At 44.7% G+C, this 20,553-nt stretch overlaps 1 pseudogene; it reads left to right on the forward strand.

Annotated features, from left to right (window-relative positions):
- The first annotated feature begins 3,063 nt into the window (after window positions 1-3,063).
- Window positions 3,064-9,974, forward strand: LOC122019180 (annotated as a pseudogene).
- Window positions 9,975-20,553: the final 10,579 nt, after the last annotated feature.

Genomic DNA, 20,553 nt, shown 5'->3' on the forward strand with positions numbered 1-20,553 from the left:
CCCGAGCCTCTCCATCTCCTTCGCAGCAGCTGCCTCAGCCTCGGCAGCTTTAAGTTTCAGCAGGTCGAGCGCCACCGACTTCATCATGGTGTTAGCTGTAAGAAAAAGAGAGGAAATCAGTTAGATCCAAAGTAAAAAGTTAAGGAAATTTCTCACCTAAGCCGCCCGGGAGATACGTTCGGATCGAACTCAGCTTGAACATGTATAGCACGCCCTCCGGTAACAACTTGTTGATATCCAGCTTCAGGCCGGCTAGCATGTTGACCGCATGGAGGTACGCTGGCTGGGTCTTGTATCTCTTCAGCTCGGGGGGAGGGGGGAGTCCAACCTGCCACTTGGTTCAGAAAGGAGGCAACTCGGGGAGCCTTATATAAAAGAAGTAGTCCTTCCAATGTTTATTGGAAGTGAGCATTTTATTAAAAAAGACTAAGCCGATCCGAGACTGGAAGAGATAAGTGCCCAGCTCGGACTGCTTAGGGTAATAGAAGTAGTGGAATATTTGAGGCTTAAGGGGAATGTTGTGGACTTTGAACAGTACCCCAACCCCGAACAAGAGACGGAAGGAGTTAGGGACATGCTGGGCGAGCGGAAAGCTAAAATAGTTACGGACTTCAATGATAAAGGGATGGATGGGGAATCGCAGACCGGCCAAAAATTGGTCGCAGTTAAAGAATTGGGTGTCGTTCGCGCGGGATTTGCGGCCGGTCGGAAGGTGAGGCCAAAATTATTTCATGGTCAGAAGGGATTTCAAAGGAACCTACCAGGCTCGCCGCGTCACTTGCGTCGAACCGAGTCTCCATGGCGGTGTACCATGGGTCGGGAGTAAGGTCAGCGGGCTACAAGCTAAGGAACTGACCATCGTCGGAAAACAAGGGCGGAGGGTTCGATACAGAAGATTGCCGGAAAAAGCAAAAAGAAAGATCGACTGAAGGCGGGCTCGCTAAGCCAAAAACAACGCAGTGGTGGAGGGAGGAGGAGCTTACGGAATAAGGGTCGCCGGAGCACTGAGACACAGAACCGCCGGAGCACAACAAGCGCACGGAACCGTTGGAGCTTGCGAAAGACGAAAGCGATGCAGCGGTAGCCGCCCCACGGCTTGATAAAGATGGACGTGATTGATCGGGGTCGTCCGATCTAGGGCACAGGAATTGGGGCGCACATTCGACCGTTGAATTCGAATCGCCAGATGTCATATCAGCAGCTGTCACCTCAGATGTGCGAAACTGCGCCAGCGACATGTGGCGTCGTCCCACAGGTTAGCATTTAATGGGTGCGTGCTTGACCTTAATGGAAAGGATTTGCACACATCATGAGGAGATTTGGACGGCGTCAGCATTAGCTGATCGACCCGCACCCCTTCAAAGGCGGCAAGGAAAAGTATCCAAAATAGCCAGGTGTAGAGGCATGAATCGCCGACCGGGGGAGAAAGATCAGTCCTGTGGAGACAGAGCGGGATCCCACTCAGCTAATAACTGACCGGCCAGCCACTCACCAGGCTATTTGTCCAGTCAATCGGACTTTCAGCCTCCTTCGACTACACGTGAAGGGAAGGGATGTGATCCGACGGTAATATGAGGGGGCCCACCTGGCGGAAGGTCAAGCTGGTCAACACCTGGCAGACGTTCAACTGGGTGGGCTATCTTCCTAATTAGCAAGAGGATTAGTCTACTCGATATCTCGCTCATAAAGTGTTTTTTTAAGAGTATCTCATAAAATGGACTTAGCTTAAGATCTATCATAGACAACATGTTCCTATATATCTAGGTAGCTAGTATCTCATAAAATATCAATGGTATAACTTGCTTGTGTTTGTAAACACATAGAATAGTGTGAAATGTTTAGGATTACTACCTCTAAATTCTATGATGACTGAGGACTGATCATAAATGTGAAGATGGCAATGATGGCATGATGGCCATCAAAGTTGTAAAGATGTGAAGTTAGGGTTTCGGTGAGTTAGAAAATCCCAAGGAATCGTCGGATCTAGATCACTATTCTGTTGGAGCAATCCCAATGGTTCGTGTGACCATGTGTTTTAGAGTTTTGGCAAAGGGTTTAAGTTAGGATTACCCTCGTTATTTGATATGTGTATGCGAGTGTGCAGGTTTGCAGGGTGCACATGTGATTCAGCTTGATGGCTTCGGGTCTGGTGAAGGATGGAGCATCCGAGGGACCGTGAACAAGGCAGCAAGGACAATGGCCGAGGGAAGCGACTTCGAGGCATACGTGAAGGGTGGCATTGTGGATGAGCCGCGGGCTTAGATGCATCTGAGGGATGAGAGCCAAAGGAAGTAGGCTTGATGGCAAGAGGTCAAAACTGCAAAGAAGAGTCAAGTGAGTCGTGAGGGCTCGAGTGCTGAGAGAAATGTACTCGGGATGGGAACCCTAGGTATAGGGTTGTACCAGTCGACTGGTGCTGGGATCAGTCGATTGGTGGTGAGCACAGAAGCTCTCTGTGCCCGAAATGGCTGGGATCAGTCGACTAGTCCTGGGACCAGTCGACTGGTAGATAGCCGTTGGCATGCTGTTGGGCTGGCACCAATCGACTGGTGCAAGGACCAATCGACTGGTAACGGGCAAATCAGCTTGCTGATTTCCTCCAAGCTCTTTAAGAAGGAGCTTGGGATGGCCGGCCAAGGTGACGAAATTAGACTTGGTTAAAGCCTAATTAGTAGTCACTAGGTGCTCAAGGTTTCCCTTGTGTCCAAGTGTTGTTGGTGAGTGTTGTGGTGAGGTTTCTCCACCCACAAGGAGGTTTGAGCTAGCCGGAGTTTCCGGGGACTAATCCACCGACGGATTGAGGGATCGTCCACCTTACGGACAACCGTGGAGTATGAGCAAGTTATCTCTGAACCACGTTACATCGACGTGTATTAGTTTGTATTCTTTCCTTTAGTATTTAGTTTTCGTATTTATATTTGTATTATTGTATTTCCGCTTGCGCAACTAACAAATACGTAGGAAGCATTCGATTTGGGGGCGCCGTCTAGCCAACCCCCCTTCAAGCTGGCCACAGATCACCTACATATTCTTCCTCTTCATTCTCTATCACGCGCCTCACCGATGGTGAAGATGATAGCCAAACCTTCAATGGATGCAAAAATGAAGATGGACGAGGTAGGAAAAGTCCTAGACCTCAATGAATGGGAAGCATCAAGCTCTGGTGGCTAGCGATCATGGTGGAATAGTAATCTCCTCGCCCCTGTAGAAAATTGATGATCCTTTTCTCGTTACTATAGCTTCTCATTTGAATCCCATCATATTTGAATGGATGGTTCAGAATGTTTCAGATCTTGATCAACGACTAGATCAGTTTAGATCTAGATCAAAGGCTCCAAATCTAGGTCAATGGTCATGCTCTACTCTCTCTTTGATTTGGATGGACTAGATCATGATGGATGGCCAAGATTCCTTCAGATCTTAGATGAACAATCTAGATCAATAAAAATTAGTCCTTCTCCCTAATTTCCTATAAAATCAATTCCATAAATTAGCACATAATTCCACAAAATAATTTAAATCATATCAAAACTCTAAATGAATCAAAACTCATGAAATATAATATAAATGTGAATTTAAACACATAATCAACTCAAAAAAATATGATTATATGATCTTAAAAAATCTGATAAAATGATAGTTATTAGGCAACTACCACAAATTCTATCCCAACAATTATTTTTAATATCTAGTATCGGACTTCTACTACTTTTGCTTATATTTTGATTTTAATCAATCTGTGCTTTATTATTGTAGCAAAAGGTGGAATCTGCCACCCCAGCGACCCCACACGGTCGGTCCCACCACTATCTATGAAGAGGTAAATTGGAAAGCTGTAGTTGGCTAGTGTGAGGGAGGACTTTTTCCTCAGCTTTGTCGAACCATCTGTGCTTTATTATACTTTGACTTGACGTTGACATATTACTTGATATGTCCTAGACTTAATTACATTTATTTATTCTTGACTTTCATTTCGATATATGATTTGAGTTTGCTTGTTTAAGTATCCAATTATGGTCTAACTTAAGTTTATTATTAACCTCCTTATTTCTTTACTATATGTCATATTGCTTTTTTCTTATATTGCCCTTGGGGCTATAGTACAGTGTAAGGGCATCACGTTGTCACACAAGGACCAACGATTCAATCTCCAGTAAAGATGCAATTGTATGAAATTTCCCATCAAATGGGCGCGTAACCATGGGATGCTGGGTTTTTTGCTGCTCATCGCGAGTACTTCTCGATTTACCCTAGCGACTGGTGGAAAACTATCGTGGGTCATGGCTGGTTCCTCCAAGTTCGATGTTACCTAATTCATTTTTTATGTCATATTTCTTTTTACCCATTTTTTATATATAAAAAAATGGGGAGAAAAAAAGTGAGATAAAAGAATTATTTCCCCAAACTTAATATTCCTTATCTGATTAAGGAGGAGCAAAATTTAAGGGGAATTATATTTTTTAATATTTTTTTATACATGAAAAAGGAGGATAGAAATAAAAAAAGTGAGATAAAAGAATTATTTTCCCAAATTAATATTCCTTATATGATTAAGGGGAGCAAAAATTAGGGAGAGACATATTTTCAATTATTATATTCATGTATGACTGCAGTAACCCTATCTTCTTTCATGCATTGAATATTAATCTAAATTTCAAACTTATTTTTGATTATTGATTACTAATTTGAACTTAGTTTTTATATCATCAAAAAGTGGGAGATTGCTTGTGCTGAGTGCACAATATTTAATCTAGAGTTTTGATATATGACTAAGGGTAAAATTAAATTAGTTATGATCTAACCAGTTGTGTCAAGTTTGTAGGTGCAGGTTACTTGACAGATATTAAAAGTCCTGGTTTTGAACCAGGAAGTGACTAAGTCATAGTGAATATAAGCATCCAAAGTCCTAATTTGGATCAAGCATGAGTTAAGTCTTGGTTGGAGACCAAATAACAAATTCCTTGCTAGATACTAGGTGAATCAAGTCCGTATGATTAAGGATTGGTAGTTAAATTTGTAACTTGGGGCTAGGTGAATCATGTCCAAGTGATTAAGTCTTGGTAGTAAAATTTCTAGCTAGGTGCTAAGTGAATTAAGTCCAGGTAGAGTCAACTGAGAGCTGAAGGCTTGGCAAACAAATATAGGTGGAAGCAGTTGGGAGTTGTGGCTTGGCAACTCAATCTAGATGAGTCTGCTGGAGGCTAAACATCTAGTTCCAACATAATTGTAACTTTACATTCTATATCATACTCATTACGTGTAACCACTATAGTGAAGCATTTTCGTCAATTCTAGTAAACTAGATGGAGTCCGAAGGTGACTGGCTAGCATTAACTCTCAATGAAAGGATTTAACAAGGTCAAGGCGATTGTACAAGTCCAGGCAACCGGAGTAGCTTCCAGGCAACTGGGGGATGGTGTTATCCACAATTAGAATAAAATGATCACGATGAAGATTGACCTTTACCTAGGTGACCGGCGGGGTGTACAAGCAACCTGAGAGCTTTGTTAACGGTATATTATTGATAGAAGTTGTGGCCATGCCAGTATTTTTATAGGCAATCGAAAAGGTTTCGAGTGATTGATGGAGTATATATAAGGAGTTTCGAAGCAGAGCTTCAACAAAAGTCATCTACTATCAATTCGCTCTTGTTTTGACGCTCTAAGTTCTTCTTCTCCTTTTGTACTATGACACATTGTAACTTGTGCTTTATTTCTGATTAGCAATATCTAGAGTACCAATATCATTTATTTTAGTGTTGCCTTATGTGTTATTATTATGATTTAATTTTTATATTCTTTTTCTGAAAGGTTTCTCCACCTAGGAGAAATTAGAAATAAGAATCACATTTTTTATATTATTGTGTATGCTTACTTGTGATTTGATTGATAAACTTGCATGCTGAAATTGTTAGCTTAATTTACTGCATATTTACTATTTTGTCTTACTTGATTGAATCAGTCTAAAGTTAAATTTATTTTTGTCGTGCTAACTCTGATTGATTCAACTATTTATTTTTACTATCTGCTCATTTTTAATTTGTAACATTATTCACTCCCCTCTAGCATTGATTTTGATCCTATATGATAGATATTTTATTACTTGTTGAAAGTCGTGCACTTGCAGATTTCACCTATGACCAGTAAAGCCGACTCCCTTCAATACTTAAGTCAGGATAATCTTGGAAATAAAAGTTACCTTCTCTAAGGGGAAGGGCTTATGCTTGAAAAGAAAGTGTCTTCCGCTAGGGAAGAGCTATAGCAAGCTATGAAAGCAAGTGCCTTCTGTTGAGGAAGGGATATTTGGTGGAGCAAGGATGAAAAATTAGAATAGTCACTACAAGAAAAACCCTCATAGACATCGGTGGAACAACAACGATTTTAAGCAAAAACCGATGTCTTTGACTATTTTACACCGATTTTTCCAAAAACCGGTGTCTATGAGCACAGATTTTCGCTCATAAACATCGGTTTTTTAGGCGATGTCTATGAGCGCCTTTTTTTCGTTAATAGACACCGATTTTAACAGTGATTTTTAAAACTCGGTGTTAATGAACCAAAATAAAATATTTTAATCTTCCCACTAGCCAAAATTTGTAACACTTCACAAAGTTCCCTCCAAACCTAAACCTATATCGCGCCCCTTCCTTCGACCATCTCTCTCAGCCTAAACCTAAACCTAAACTTGACCATCTCTCTCAACCTCATCTCCCTCTTCCCCTTCCTAGATCGACGCCCCGTCCTTCTCCATCCAAGCACACCGTATCTCCTCCAACTCCTCCCTTTGGGTGAGAAGGGGAGACCTTCTTCGCATTACTGTAGCTTTTCCTTCCCTATCTCCCACGCATTCCCTTCCCCAATCCCCACCCATGCTCTATCCTCTTCCTCGGCGTACCATCCTCAGCGAGGATGGCTCCGATTCGTCGTCGCCGCCGCGAAGAAGAAGAAGAACCCTTGGCTCGACCCCTTTGACTGCGGAGAGGACCCCGACATCGAGTATGGATCCCTCTTCGCCGACGGAAAGCAGGAGGAGGGCCCTCGCCCTCCCGACAACCCCTCCAACCCCTACGGTTACCTCAAGTTTCCCATGGGATTCAACGTCAAGCTCACCTCGCTCGCCTCCAAGGTCCGCGATGACGTGTGCCTCTGCTGCTGCGTCATCTCCGGCGGAGTCTACGAGAACCTCCTCTTCTTCCCCGTGATCCAGCTCATCAAGGATAGGTACCCCGGTGTGCAGATCGATGTCGTTGCCTCGCCCAAGGGGAAGCAGGTGTACGAGGTGAACAAGAATATGAGGTGGGCGAATGTGTATGACCCCGGCGAAGATTTCCCGTTGCCGGCGGAGTATGTCAACATGATCGGTCTATTAAAGGTACAAATGAAAGGGGGGAAAACACATGATCCTTGAAATGGAATGACATCAGAAATCTCACTAGCTTTTTACGAATTTGTTGACAGAATCGATAATATGATTTGATCTTGTCAACCAAGCTTGCTGGACTTGGCCATGCGACATTCCTGTTCATGACATCTACTCGGGACAAAGTAAGCTACGTGTACCCTAATGTCAATGTAGCAGGCGCAGGCCTGCTGCTCACAGAGACCTTCACTTCTCCAGCCATGAACCTCTTCGAATGTGGATACCACATGTGAGGCAACCACCATTGATGCCTCAATTCTAAACAAACAAACAAAAAAAATCTTTTGTTGTTGTGGATTGTTCATTTGTGATACTTGTGGTGTTTCATGTACGATGAAATGGAGGAATGGTTAGGGAGACCATTTTGCAGTGTGCCAAGGCACCCAGTGTCTCCTCTCAGAGTGCCCATCTCAAAGAAGCTCAGGGCCTATGTGGAAGAAAAATACAGTAAAGTCGGAATTCGAAAGGGGGGATTTGTTGTCATTCATGGCATTGAAACAGATTCTGTGGCTTCAATGAGATCCAAGGGGGACAGTGATAGCTTGTTGCCGATCCAAGTTTGGGTTGAAATAGTAAAAGGTTTGAGGTATGCAGAACTCCTTTGTAGAGATACAAGTTTATAGAGTGAAGCCATACTATCTACAATAAGTTCAGTCAAGTGGAAGAAACAGTCAAGAACAAAGTATACATGGATGACACTACTGCCATCATGTAGAATCTATAATCTAGACATGAGTGACACTATACTAGATGTTAACTCATGTGCATACTTTAACTACTAAATCAGTACACATAAGATGGGTGATTTTCAGCTCATGAATAAAGAAGCCAAGACAATATAATCTTATAGTTCCCTTTGTGATGGTGGTAATGTATCCTTGCTTTGCATAGAAAATTTAGTTCACTGTCTAATTTATACAGTTGTTGTTCTTGATGGTCTGCAGAAGAATACTTACTCTTGGAAAGTGAATTTAGAATTCTGTGTCCTATTCTTATGGATATCAAATCTTCAAGAATTGATTTCATATTAGATACATCTTATTAGCTTGTGGAAACAGGGGTGTGAAGCCTCTCTTTGTCATCCCACATGAGAAAGTGAGGGAGGATGTAGAGGAAGTGGTCGGAGATGACACACATATCTTCTTCATTACCACTCCTGGCCAGGTATCCTAAATCTAATTACTTATCCTCTTCTATATTTCAAGTGCATTCAGTACTAATTTGCATTGCAATTGCATCCTTAGCTAGCAGCTCTCGTTGATGATGCAATCGGAGTAATTGCCACAAACACTGCTGCCCTGCAACTCGCTAATGCTCGCAACAAACCGAGGTCATTTTTTCTTAACTTTGTGTTGAATCCTTTTATTTGGTTATCTAGGACTTTAAGTTGTGATTTAAGTAAAAGGTGTGTGAAGGATAACTATGGTATTACTAGCAATATAAGCTAATTGGTGAGTTAAGATTAATATTGTCAGAGCCCCAGTTAGTTGAACCTTTGGGATACAACACACTTTGAAATTGTATTACAACAATGTCAATGTCTTACAACAATTATAAGTTATTGGGGGATGGAGGCTCAAGGGCTTCCTTTATATATCTTTCTGAAAAAACAATCACAAAATTGCATTTGCTAACTATTTGATCAATTATACACAATTTTGTGAGAACTTATGGAAAGAATAATATTCTTGATGATTTGTTCAGCATTGTTAAGAGTTCATAGTTAACACAAGCAGTACTTTAGCAGTTACATAAAAACAATGGACAAGAATAGAGAAAAATCACATCATGCGAAAGAAATTAGGAATTTTAATATGGTAATACATAAAGCTGGAAAGGATCAAGGCAGAATTGGTTATGAATTAGACAACAATCACTTTAATCTTTCCTTAATACCTCCATAAACTGATGATACTGAATGCATATAAAGTTTGCATGACATATATCATGAGTTATAGTGCATATGCATTGTTTTATATAGAGGCTCCATGGGAGGGTTGATGTGTTTGATATAGAAAGTACCAGGGAAGAAGAGGGTGCCGTAAAGGAAATATACGAAAATGTTTGTCGTAAGATAAACCAAAGGAAGAAGAGGATTGATGTGTTTGAGAATTTTGGCTCTGGTCCTATTTTTGATATTTTGTTAGGCATCGTTTGGAGTTTATGTCTAGTAAGATACCATGATGGATTGGAAAAGATATAGGATGAAAGAGATTAGCAAAATAATCTCTTTACTAATAAACCTTATACAGTAAAAAAAATAGTCTTTATCTAAATTCCCATCACCCTCAATATTCTAGCTCAACTTTATTTGATTTGTAAGTGGTTAATAACAAACATATCATTCTTTTGTTTGTGATAGTTGAGATGTCTTTTTTTTCAGTATTGCATTGTTTTCTTCTGAAGAAAAAGCAAACACCTTTGTTCCTAATGCCCGAGAAAAGAGGTGTTCAATCATTGCATCAAGCACAAGAAAGCTAATAGACATTGATGTTGAGTCTGTGAAGAACACAGTGGAAATTTTTGAAGGCTCTAAAGTACTGATTAATTTTTGAACGCAGTGTTCAATCATTGTTGCTACACCAGGCATTTGAATGATATTCTGAATATGAAAAGATTGAACCTCCATCAAGTACTGATTAATTAAATTGCAACTATGAGAAAACTTTGTTGCAATAATTTTTGGTTTGAAATATATTAAGTTCCCAAGAATGATAGATCTATCACTATATGATGTGGTTGAGATAAATGATGAATGTGTCTCTTTTTAAGCATTCAAATTAGTCATCTTGTTACCTAGTGCTCTTACTACTTTTTCAACTATGATTTTTTGTCTTGGTTTACTAATATAATATTTATGTGTTTTTACAGTTTACAAATCTCAAGTACTCCAGAGTTGAAATTGATGAAGTGCAGTTCGAGTGGGCTGAATGCATGCCAGATTACATTTGAGTAGGAAAGGTATTTGAATTTTTAAAACTTTGGATGATGCATGGAATGTAAATTGCGTATATTGTCCCATGTCAATTTCTTTCTGATGGTGATATTCTAGGACTTCTGCAGTATGTATAATTCTTCTATTTTTGTTCTTTGCTATAGTTAAGTAGACCAAATGATACTTTTGTTTGACAGATTAGAACAGTGGATGTTTTAACTCAGAAAACTAGGCATTTGAAGGTGAAAAGTGGTGAGATTAGGGAAATGAAAGGCGCAAGAAGAATGGAGCAGTATAGCAAGTTGAACAGATTTTGATTCTCATAATTTAATGTAGCCTCAGCTTGATTTTTGACTCACGATGTTCTACCTTGATGTGTTGTTAAAAGAATGTTCTACCTTGATTTTGATATCTATTAGCTTTTGATGTAAAAAGAATGTATGTGTATTTTATGGATACTATTGTAAGAAGAATATTTATGTAATTTGTGAATATTTGTGTATTTTATGGATATTGTTGAATGAAGAATATTTGTGTAATTTGTGAATATTTGTGTATTTTCTTGGTTACTGTCAGTTTTTCACTATTTCAGAAATTAAATTTGTGTTGGTAAAAAATACTAATATTACATCGGTTTTCCACCGCTGCAAAACCGGTGTCATTAACTAATATTACATCGGTCATATACCGCTGCCAAAACTGGTGTTATTAGCATGTAATATTACATCGGTTTTACACCGTTGATGAAATGGTGTCGTTAGGTGATACTACACCGGTTAATAACTGATTCGAAAACCAGTGTCGTTAAGTGATACTACACCGGTTTTAACCCGATGTCTAAAATGGCAGACCTTTTACATCGCCTTCATAGACATCGGTCGAAAATGTAATTGACACCGGTAGAAAATCGATGTCTATGAGGGTTTTTGTTGTAGTGAATGGCGGAGCCAATCAATTGCTGTGTTGAATGGAAAATACTCATAGAATTTGAATTCAGTAGAGAGCATGCATGGAAGAGAGAACCTTCTTCTTGGCGAACTTCCTTTATCTTATATTGGCATGAAGCTTCCTTCCACGTGGACTCCTCCATGCCTTGTCCATCATCTCATATGTGTGTTGCAGTCAACTCCCTACATGGAAAGAAGTATGGTTGTTATTTTCTCTTCTATTAGACAACCTCTTACTTACACCTCTAATAAATACTAGTGAGGGTACAAATCTTCCTGCTTGGCCGGTTCGCCGACACTGTTGCCATCACCTCCCTTGGTTAACCTTCACTATAGCCCTGTTTAGTTCAATGTTCAATATTTAATTAGCTCTTGGTCTAAGAATAACTAACAACGATAATGAAGTAAAGTAGTATGTGAAACCAAAGTCCGCGAGGGATATCTATAGGTGGGGATAATCTCGTAGCTTGAGGGACAACACCACCTAAGAGGTTATTAGCTAGAGAAGTGTTTATAAAATTGATAAAATAAGATCACTGAAGGAGTTGTAATCTAGAGGAGACTTCAGTAAGCTAGAAGGCATTTGCGGCCTAGGATAGTTGAGGTCCAGTGGAGAAAGATACTTAATGGATTTATAGATTGGGTTGTGAGGTATATAAGAGAAGGAGGTGGAGGATAGTTGAAGGTTGGGAAAGATGGCTGTAAGCCACCTCTAGTGCCAGTTGATACTAAATTGGCATGTTTGTGATATGGTGATAGTTTAGGATTAATTGAAGATAAGCAGGGAGACTCTGACAACCTGGGATAATTGAAGTTCAGGGGATATGTCCAAAGGCAAGGAGGCTCTCGTAGCCTAGGATAGTTGAGGTCTACGGGAGATCTCCTCAGGCATAAAAGTTCTTGCAGCCATAGTTGAGGTTCAGATGAGATCTCCATAGGCAGGGAGGTTCTTAATTACAACTTGAGATAGTAGGAGTCTAGGAGAGACTTCCACGGGCAAAGTGGTTCTCACAGCCTAGGATAATAGGAGATCCAGGAGAGACTTCCATAAACAGAGAAATTTTCATAGCTTGGGATATCATTTGTTAGAGAGACATTAGCTGCAGGAATGATGAAGTAGCACGGTTAACATTCAAAGATAAATAATTGATCCCGTCCGAAAGATGAGTCGGATGAGGGCGGGCCTTGTTGTGCTAAAAGTTGACAGAGAGTCGTTGAGATGCTGAATCAGTGAGGTACCCTCTGGACAGGTTCGCACGGGCGGTTCTACGGATAGAAAGGATCAGGATGATGATGCTATTGATCTGCACACACTCAGACGAGTCCACCGGTCGTTAGAGACCAGAAACTAGGGAAAAAGTCCCCGGGTCAGGTCCTTCTACCCTCAAGTCAGGTACTTTTTCCCCAGAAATCACAGAGAAAGCACGAAAAGTAAAAGACTGGTAAGAAAATGACGAGTCAGCGTACCTGCGTAAGGGACAAAGCATCCCTTTTTATACTGCAACTGAGGCTTCTGGAACCTGGTGAATGTCAGGGAATGTCGGATGGGTCGGCAAGGCTGTGTCGACACGGCTTTCTCTTATAAATGGTGAGGAACCAAGAAGGGTATGAGCCTCCCCCGTTAGATTCCCGACATGTAATGATTGTTCTTTGTGGTGGTTACGATTCCTTGCGAGTCTATTTGTCATGTTGAGTGGTCTCTGACCCACCTTCGTCGGCGTCATTGAACATGTACATCCAACTGTTGTTGGCCTAATTCTGACCCATATGTCATCTCGTCCGTTATCCATGGTATGACGTCGACACTTGTGCCTCATTCCATCTCCTGTCACGCTATTATCCATGTAGGATGCCCCGACAGGCCGAGTCGGCTCCACCATCTATCCACTGTTATCCTTATCCATGGTATGGCGTCCGACTGGCAGGGTCGATTCCTAACCGCATATGTTTGCTTTCATCAAGGCATGAGCGTTGCGTTGCACCTTATCGCCGGCCTGTCCGTGTCATTTGCTTTCATCAAGGCATGGCGTTCACCCTACCTGGTCCGATTCGACCCGCGCCTCTGTTTGGTTTCATCAAGGCATGAGCGTTCCGACACGCGTTGGGTCTCTCTCGACCCCATCTGTTTGCTTTCATCAAAGCACTAGCGTTCCGACCTCCACCTGGGTGCGATTTCTGGATCCTGTCTTTGCTTTCATCAAGGTGGCGTTCCGCACTGTGGTCGATTCGACCGCATCTGTTTGCTCAAGGCATGAGTTCAGCTGCTTGCACGGTCGATTCGAACCCGCCTCTTGCTTTCATCCAAGGCATAAGCGTCCGACACACTGGTCGATTCTCGACCCGCATCTGTTTGCTTTCATCAAGCATGGCGTTCAGACACGCTATCTCGACCGCATATGTTTGCTCGTCCAAGGCATGTTACGACATGCCTGTATTACGATTCCCGACCCGCGTCTGCTTTGCGTCGCCAGGCATGGCGCGCTCAGCACGCCTAGTCTGTGTCAGACCTTTGGTATTCTTCATGCAGCTAGCTATATGGCCCATGACCCTTTACTACTTACTATCGGGGCGCCTCTCTTGACCTCCCCTCAAGTCTAGTCGAGAGGAAGACCCAAGTCTAGCGGACCCCTACCTCTCGCGCTCTGTCTCTGTCTTATCTGCACCACCCCTTATGTCCGCACCCTCTCCTGGTAATTGCTTTAGTGGTTGCTTGTGGTACGATGCCTGCGTAATTGCTTTAGTGGTTGCCTGGGGTACAGTGCCTGCATAATTACTTTAGTGGTTGCCTGGAGTACGGTGCCTACGTAATTGCTTTAGTGGTTGTCTGGGGTATGGTGCCTGCGTAATTGCTTTGTCTTAAGTACTCAATCTCCTCTTTAAAAAGATCTCAAGACGCTCTCTTCTTGTATCCTTCTTTTCCCCTGCTTTCTTCCTATTTTTCGTCACTCTGCCTTCTCTCGGTTTCTCCTTGACACAATGCATTCGCCCTCTTCCAATGAGGTTGATCAGCCATCCCCCCAAGTGCGGCTAAATCAGCTCACCCTACAGCTTGCAGAGAAGGAGCACGAACTAAAAAATATGTCCATGGATCGAGATCGTCTACTCGCTCCCTTGTGGGACACAGACGCCTTGTATTGCCTTGCTAAATCTCACGTTCACACTGAAAAGGCGATGCAAGAGAAATACCAGTCTGACCTGCAACGCCAACTTAGCCTCCAGGAGCATCTGTAGTGAGAGCATGAGACCGAGCTATCCCTCCTCCGCACGTGCCTTAATGATAAACAAGACACCATCTCTCGGCAACAGACCATCATCAGATCCCTTCAAGTGGAGCTGGCCCGAGCTTCAAACATCCCTATGGCTTTTGACCCTCAGGATGTTCCTTCCAGTGACAGTGCCCACATCCCGTAACTAACTCCGGTAGCTCCTGTCTGGGCTTTAGTTGTCTCAGTGACTCCTGTCCGGGCTCTAGTTGTCTCAGTGACTCCTGTCCGGGCTCTAGTTGTCTCAGTGACTCCTGTCCGGGCTCTAGTTGTCTCAGTGACTCCTGTACGGGCTCTAGTTGTCTCAGTGACTCCTGTCTGAGCTCTAGTTGTCTCAGTGACTCCTGTCCGGGCTCTAGTTGTCTCAGTGGCTCTTGACTAGTAGGACGTTCCTTCCTGTAGGACATTCCTTCCTGTAGGATGTTCTTTCCTGTAAGACGTTCCTTCCTGTAGGACGCTCCTTCCTGTAGGATGTTCCTTCCTGTAGGACGTTCCTTCCTGTGGCAGTGCCTGTATCCCTTACTTGTCTTATGTAATTCATAAATAGTAATTCAAATATTGAGCTCGTATAGTGGATGCTAGCTTTGTAATGAATGTTTTGTACGCTCATTGAACTATGCTACTGTAGTTGCCTGTGACCCTGAGATTTATTAGTTGGAGAGGCTCATCCTCCTGGGCAGTCCATCCTGCTCGATTCCATTTGCCCCTTTGGTCTGTTGTGAGAGTCAATTTGCTGTCTGACCTATAAATTTGATATTACTGCTATTTTCGCACCTAGCAAACATTCTTATAAACCAGCTTATGCTTATGAAATAAGAATTTTACCATGAATTATTTTTACGAACTTAGATAGTCAGACCAGTATAATACTTGAAAATTAATACTGTAATGAATGGGCGAACCTGATTTTCCAGTTAATATTATGGATCACTTGAAGATGCTTCGATCAGCGTGAGACCTGCCCGCCTGACTGAAAGGTCGTTGGGCGTGAGAGCAGAGCTCACTTCTAACTTGTACTGAGGCAAGAGTCTGGGGCAGTCTGAGTAGCTCGATGCGTTGGCGTTAGGCGAGCTCACTTATAACTGAGGCAAGAGAGTGGGGCCGAAAGCGGCTCGGCGTGAGTGAGCTCTTGCTGCTTAGCGAAGCGGCTGAGGCAAGCGTCGATGGCCTGGTCACGTGAGGCGAGCTCACTTATAACTTGCAGGCAGAGTGCGGGCGGCAGCAGGCGCTTAGGCGGTCGTTAGGCGTGAGCTCACTTTAACTGCCTGAGGCAGAGTGCTGAGACGGTAAGAGTAGCTCGGTGTTGGGCGTGAGCGAGCTCACTTATAACTTGCATTGAGGCAGATGGGGATGCCAAGCGGCCGGTTCAGGCGTGGCGAGCTCACTTATAACCTGCCCGAGACAAGAGTTGCGGGGCAGAGCGTGACCGGCGGCTCGGTCATTGGGCGTGGTGAGCTCACTTATAACTTGCACCGAGGCAAGAGTGCAGGATAAGCGGCAAGCAGCGGCTGGTAGTTGGACATGAGGCGAGCTCACCTATACGAGGCAAGAGTCAGGGCACCTAAGGCAGGCGGCTTGTGGTTGGGTGAGAGAGCTCACTTATAACTTCGAGTCAAGAGTGCGGGATAGCACCGGCTACTTGGGGTTGGGCGTGGGCAGAGCTCACTTATAACTGAGGCAAGAGTCTGAAGCATAGACACAGTAGCTCGAGGCGTGGCGGAGGTCACTTATAACTTGCACTAATAAGGCAAGAGTGCAGGGTAGCCAAGGCGGCTCGGTCGTTGGGCGTGAGGCGAGATCACTTCTAACACCTTTGAGGCAAGAGTGCAGGATAGCCGGGCGGCCGAGCGGCTCGGTCGTTGGACGTGAGCGAGCTCACCTATAACCTGCTGCGAGGCAAGAGTGGGCGCCGCACCGCGGCATGGTTATTGGGCGTGAGAGTCGAGCTCACTTATAATAACTTCGAGGCAAGTGCGGGACTGACCGCAGGCCGGTTCGGTCGTTGGGCATGAGGCGAGCTCACTTATAACTTACCTCTGGGGGCAGTGGGACAATAAGCCAGCGGCTCGATCGTTGGGCGTGAGAGCTCACTTATAACACTGCTGAGGCAAGTGCGGGACAATGAGCAACTCGGTCGTTGGGCGTGAGGCGAGGCAGCTTATATAATTTACCGAGGCAAGAGTGGGACGGTAGGCCAAGCCGGTCGTTGGGCGTGGGCGGAGCTCACTTATAACACCTTTGAGGCAGAGTGCAGGACGGTGACCAAGCGGCTCTGTCGTTGGGCGTGAGGCGAGCTCACTTATAACACCGAGGCATGAGTGCAGGGGCGGTGGTGGCGGCTTGGTCATTGGGTGTGAGTGAGCTCACTTATAACACCTTTGAGGCAAGAGTGCAGGACGGTGGCCAAAGCAGCTCGGTCGTTGGGCGTGAGCCAAAGCTCACTTATAACTTTGAGGCAGAGTGGGATAGCCAAGGCAGCTCGGTCGTTGGGCGTGAGAGCCGAGCTCACTTATAACTTGCACTGAGGCAAGAGTCTAGGACAACTGATCGAGCAACTCGGTCGTTGGGCGTGAGAGCAGAACTCACTTATAATTTGCACTGAGGCAAGAGTCTGGGGCAGCCGACCGAGCAGGAGCCCTCTTGGTCAAGATAAATGTTGCAAACCTGCGGATCGATCCACCAACCAGGACACCTGTAGCCGACCTGGGGGTCTAACTCCCGATCCGGATGTAGGCTGCCGATCTGAGGGTCGAGCTCCCGACCCGAAATCGTTCGAAGTGCTTTGATTTCTTCTGTCATCAAGAAACATATTATTAGTGGTGCTGTGGGGATAACCATGTTAACACCTTACTTATCCTGCGCTCTGCTGTATTTGAATTTCTTTCCCGCTACTTTTCTTCCACGGTTCCCTAGAAAAGCGTGTGGTAAGCGTTTCCGTACGCTTGCTTCATATCATGATTTCCTTATCACGTTCATCATTAATACGGCTCCTAAGAGGTCGACACCTGTCCTATGCCTTTATTGTTTATGCAGAGTGACGCCGCCCAAGCCACTCCTTTTTGTACACGCTTTCCCATAAGGGTATGTTCTTCGACGATCGGACGGTTTTAAGTGCTTCACCCAAAAAGATACTCTTCTTTTCGATATTCCCTAGGAGCATTCCCTTTATAAACCCTAAAGGTCGTCTGCAGTCATTGCCTTGCGCGTTTTGACTGCTTGCTTCCTGTTGCTTCGACTTCCCCGGCGTCCGCACATTTCTTCTCCTATGTTCCTCCTTCTAGCGTTCCTCTCCTCCTTGACTAATCTGTTCCTCAACCCTCTTTACCCTGATAATGGCTGATGTTAAGACCACTCTTTGGTATTCCTGCTTCATTTCATATATAGATGACCATGATCTATCCGTGATTCGCTCGGACCTGCACCTTGGCGACAACTATGAATTCCGAGTTCCCACACCGTAAGAGCATCCTACTAGCCCTCCTGAATGTTTCATGACTATTTTTATAGACTAGATTTTAGGAGGTCTTCGTTTTCCCATCCGTCCCTTCATTTCTTCCCTGAGCGAGTACTTTGGCGTTTGCATTTCTCAGCTTGCTCCCAACTTCTTTAGGGCAGTTTGCGGCACCATTATTCTCTATCGTGTATATGAGCTTCCCTTGATTGTTCATCTTTTTCACCACTTTTATTCCATCAAACGCTCGGAGTTGGGCGTATTCATGGTGCAAGCTAGGCCCGGCTATAAATTCTTTGCAGACATGCCCTCTTCGAACAAGGGGTGGAAATCCCATTTTTTCTTTGTTAGAATGCCTCAACCACTGGTCGGGCCCATACAATGGCGCCCAAACCTCCCTGCCGACCTTCCTACACACCAGCACTAGCCTGCTTGTATCCCTGCATCCGAAGCACTCCAAGGCGTACTTGTTAACTTTTCTGTGTTGTTGTTGGAAGACTTTCTATATTTATTTGGGCTCAGCCCTGTTCAACAGGACATCGGGGCTCTGTTTGGTAAGACCCCGTTTTCCTTTCATCTATTATTCGCTAACTGAGGTATCTTTCTTCTTTATCGCAGAGGCTGCCATGTACCCAGCCTACTCCTCCAATGTTAAGCGTCAATCCTCCTCTTATTTGAAAAATCTAGGCGAGGAGCTTAGACGTGGTGTAGCAGCTTCCTCCCGATCTGCTCCTTCTGCTTCGCAATCTGCTCCTTCTGTTCCACCCCCCATTCTGCCGACGACGACCCAGGAAGTAACTCTCATAGCGCTTTCCCTGGAGGTGGTTCCCGCGGAAGGCCCGATTGCTATAGAACAGGCTGAGCTGTCCACGGCTGGGCAAGTTGAGAAAGCCTCTGAAGGACATGCCGGGGAGGCCGTTGGAGAGCCGGTTGAGGAGAGGCAAGTGGCATTTCCCCGACCGGCTGAACGCCTAAAACTCCAACGCAAGAGGAAAAGAGTGACTCCAGCTATTCAGGCGTCACCCCCACCTCTCCTTTCCAGCCGTCGCTCTTCTGCCGCTCATCGCCCTTTGGAAATCCCAGCTGCATCTCCGGCCCGGGAGAGCACTATGGGGCCTGAGGCTCCTGTCGTGTCCCCCCGCATATCAGTCCTGGCTCCCGGTCGAGATATAGCTCATGAGCAGGCTTCTTCGCAAATGCCAGCCTCTTCTCCCGGTCAGCCACCTTTACCCTTAGTGGACCAGCCCGAGAGCTCTGACACTCCATCTGCCCCCCTTCCCTTAGATGCTCCCGCGTATACTTCGAGATCCCGGAAGAAAACATGCAAGAAATACTCCTTCACTGATTTTTGGCGCGTGCCTTCCTCCACAGGCTCAGGGGTCGTCGTAGGAACTACTGATGGGGCTCCTCCCCTTACGGCTTTGATCGAGCTAGAGGACGATTTAGCAGCCTCCTGGCGCTCTGGCAATCGCCAATTTTGGAAGAATGCTCCGTTGGGGGGGCTAGATGAAGTAGCTCGTCAGATGGTGGCTGTAAGTCTCTCTACCTTTATGTTCTCCTGATATAATCTTTGATAACCTTTCTTCTTATATCTAACACAGGCCTGCTCCGCCAACTTAAGTGCTCTTCAGTACGCCTGCAGCTTGCAGCGAGATAATGAAGTGCTGAAGGCTCGGCTGGAGGAAATAGAACTGCCTTTGACTCCCCGCGATCCGCTCAACCCAACTCTTGGAGATCTAGCGCACTATCTTCGCTTAATTGGAGAGTCTGCCGAATCGGCCCGCGATATTTCTCACGCCGCTTTTGACAAGATAAAGGCCTTGGAAATAGCTTTGCAGACAAGTGGGTCGGAGTTGGCCTCCGAGGCAGAAAAACGCCAAGAGCTAGCGGCTGAGCTGGAGAAGAAGGATGCTCAATTGGCTAGCTTGCAAGGAACCCAGGAGAGTCTTCAAAAGACCCTGGCAGAAGTCCAAGGCCAACTGGCTTCTAGCTTCGACCGGGCTAAAACTCTTCAAAGCCAGTTGGAGGCCCGCCAAGCAACTCTTAGATTTGTACAGGCCGACCTTCTGAAAATTCAAGAGGACGTCTCCCAAAGTCAAAAAGCCCTGACAGAAGCCCGCGCTGACAAGGAGAAAGCAGAGACCAAGCTGGCCGATTATTTGGTAGGAGAAGTGGGCCGGTTGAGGGCCTATAGGCAAGCATATGTTACCTCCCCCTTCTTCATGAAGAAAATGGGAGATCTAATGAACTTCATGGTATGCTGCGGTGTGGGCGGAGAAGCTCGTCAAATGCTAGAACAGAATATGATTCTAGCTGTCCCTTCGGAAGACTTTTTAGATATAGGTCGCATTATGGACGAGCTTCCTGATGGGTCCTTCCCCTCTTTTAAGGATAATGACGACTTCTTCCTTTTGCCCGAGCCTCCGGCTGACCCTGCTCCATACCCACCTGACCCTCCTGCGGACCCTACTATTGATATCTCGACTCCCGCAGACAATCATCCCTAAAATGGCACCATGTACTGCATGTCTTAATGTG

This window comes from Zingiber officinale, chromosome 9A, assembly GCF_018446385.1.
Source record: "Zingiber officinale cultivar Zhangliang chromosome 9A, Zo_v1.1, whole genome shotgun sequence".
Lineage (NCBI taxonomy): Eukaryota > Viridiplantae > Streptophyta > Magnoliopsida > Zingiberales > Zingiberaceae > Zingiber > Zingiber officinale.